The following is a 2,966-nucleotide window of genomic DNA, read 5'->3' on the forward strand; positions in this document are numbered from 1 at the left end:
GATTCTCTCAATCCCTTGCTGTTAATTCTCAGCTCATTCTAGGGTTTTTCTCAGTCCCCTGATGCTGAGTCTCAGCTCATTCCAGGATCTCTGTCCCACGTTGCCAGGAAGGTCCACACCCCTGGGAGTCATGTCCCATGCAGAGAGGCGGAGGGTGGTGAGACTGCTCGTCATGTTGGCTGGAGAGAGAGGCCACATCTGAGCAACAAAAGAGGCTCTCTTGGGGCTGAATTTTAGGCCTAAATTTTAAGTAGACTTGACCTATCCTTTGTGGGGTTAAGTTTCATATGAACAAACCCCAAGACTGGGGGTTCAGCCTATAGCTTTGGTTGTCCACACTGCTTGTGAGAATATCAAGAATTCAACTTGTGGAAGTTGAATTTCTCCCCACTCTCACCATTCCCGGAAGAGGGCTTGCAAATACTTTTCCAGTCACTGATCAAATCACTCTGGGATTCATCGGGGCATCACTCTGGACAAACCAACAAAATCTCATGTTCTACCTGAGATTCCAAGTACTTATGATATTCAATCAAACTATCTACATGAGTTATATTAGGAAATGCTGTAGTCAAAATATAAATTTTTTTTTCCACATTCCCCAACTTTATTAAAGAAAACAGTGATGGTAAATCTCTAGAACAGTCAATCTTTTGGGATTTCCTCCCTTGAAAATGAGACATTTACTTTCCAAACACATGCCTGAAGTATACACAGTTCCCTACTGCACTAAGTAGGTGAGAAGGCTGAAACCCTAAAATGTTCATCTTCAACTTTTCCCAGTCTGTGGTCTGTCTTAGGATCAGCAATAATTGCCTGGGCAGCAACTATGGCTTCATTAATTTTTGTCTGTAGCTCTCTGAGCTCTTCTATATGCAGCAATCGCAGAATTTGAGCAGCTTCATTTAGTACTGCATCTCCTGTGTCGAAACCAAGAATATGCTTGTCTAAAGCAACAGGCAAGCCCTCTTTTGTTTGATTTGCTTTAGCAACTGCATCCTGCATCAGGCGCTTCTGAACCAAAATGTGAATTGCCTTAAGCATCACCAGATAATCATCATGATGCTGAATCTGAAGGAGGTTAGCCAAAGCCATTACACCAGCTTTAAATCAGTATTATTTACATCCAAATTGATCAATGGCTCTGCATTTTTAGTTGCACTGTCAGCAGTTTTTGTATTATCAGGTACCAAGTCTTTGTATTTTTCAGCGTTATCTCCATATTCAAGTCTAACAGCTAACCCAAGAAGCCAGTCAATTGCTTCTTGTCGATCTTGAATCTTGAAAGGACAGCTAACATCTCTGAGATACTTTTCAAAGAACTTGGGCCAGTCACTGCTGTGGATGTTTCTTAAATTACCTCTGTCTTCAATTTTGTAGTGTCTGATTTTCTGATCTTCAAGCCAAACAATAAAGTTTCTAAATTCTGTTTCATCTCTGCAGTTGAAGCCGGCGGAGTTGTGGTAGTCGAGTGCCATCAGCTTACGTCGGAACATGGCCCCGGCTCCTCGCTGGGAACTGGGCCTCGGCCGGGAGAAGCGACGGGACGTGGATCAAATATAAATTTTGTAACAAACATTTTTTGCTTTAGTCTCACACATAAGGTGACATTTTAAAGTATTAATTATCATCTATTTTCAGCACCCTGCAATAATGACATTCCTTTGTTCTCATGCAAAAACATTTTTAAAATTTGTACATTGTACATTTCACTATTACTATACACTCTAGTCATTCCTAGATTATACCATCTCAATCTTTAACATCTATCTTTCTTTCTGATTTCATTTATGTCACCAGCCCTCCTCCCTCTATCATTCTAATATGCAGCTTCATTCAGTGTTTTAACATAATTACATTACAGTTAGGTAGTATTGTGCTGTCCATTTCTGAGTTTTTGTATCCAGTCCTGTTGCACAGTCTGTATCCCTTAAGCTCCAATTACCCACTATCTTACCCAATTTCTATCTCCTGATGGTCTCTGTTACCAATGACATATTCCAAATTTATTCACTAATGTCAGTGCATATCAGTGAGACGATAGAGTATTTGTCCTTTAGTTTTTGGCTAGTCTCACTCAGCATAATGTTCTCAAGGTCCATCCATGTTGTTACATACTTCAAAAGTTTATTCTGTCTTAAAGCTGCATAATATTCCATCGTATTTATATACCACAGTTTGTTTAGCCACTCGTCTGTTGATGGACATTTTGGCTGTTTGCATCTCTTTGCAATTGTAAATAATGCTGCTATAAATATTGGTGTGCAAGTGTCCGTTTGTGTCTTTGCCCTTAAGTCTTCTGAGTAGATACCTAGCAATGGTATTGCTGCGTCATATGGCAATTCTATATTCAGCTTTTTGAGGAACTGCCAAACTGTCAGTGGTTGCACCATTTGACATTCCCACCAACAGTGAATAAGTGTGCCTCTTTCTCCACATCCTCTCCAGCACTTGTCATTTTCTGTTTTGTTGATAATGGCCATTCTGGTGGGTGTGAGATGATATCTCATTGTGGTTTTGATTTGCATTTCCCTAATGGCCAGGGATGTTGAGCATCTCTTCATGTGCCTTTTGGCCATTTGTATTTCCTCTTCTGAGAAGTGTCTGTTCAAGTCTTTTTCCCATTTTGTAATTGGATTGGCTGTCTTTTTGTTGTTGAGTTGAACAATCTCTTTATAAATTCTGGATACTAGACCCTTATCTGATATGCCGTTTCCAAATATTGTTTCCCATTGTGTAAGCTGTCTTTTTACTTTCTTGATGAAGTTCTTTGATGCACAAAAGTGTTTAATTTTGAGGAGCTCCCATTTATTTATTTATTTCTTCAGTGCTCTTGCTTTAGGTGTAAGGTCCATAAACCTGCCTCCAATTATAAGATTTATAAGATATCTCCCTGCATTTTCCTCTAACTGTTTTATGGTCTTAGACCTAATGTTTAGATCTTTGATCCATTTTGAGTTAATTTT

General features: G+C 39.4%; 1 pseudogene; it reads right to left on the minus strand.

Moving 5' to 3' along the window:
- Positions 1–583: 583 nt before the first annotated feature.
- Positions 584–1,543, minus strand: LOC143682757 (RNA transcription, translation and transport factor protein pseudogene; annotated as a pseudogene).
- Between the last annotated feature and the right edge of the window lie 1,423 nt (positions 1,544–2,966).

The sequence above is a fragment of the Tamandua tetradactyla genome, chromosome 5 (genome assembly GCF_023851605.1).
Source record: "Tamandua tetradactyla isolate mTamTet1 chromosome 5, mTamTet1.pri, whole genome shotgun sequence".
NCBI lineage: Eukaryota > Metazoa > Chordata > Mammalia > Pilosa > Myrmecophagidae > Tamandua > Tamandua tetradactyla.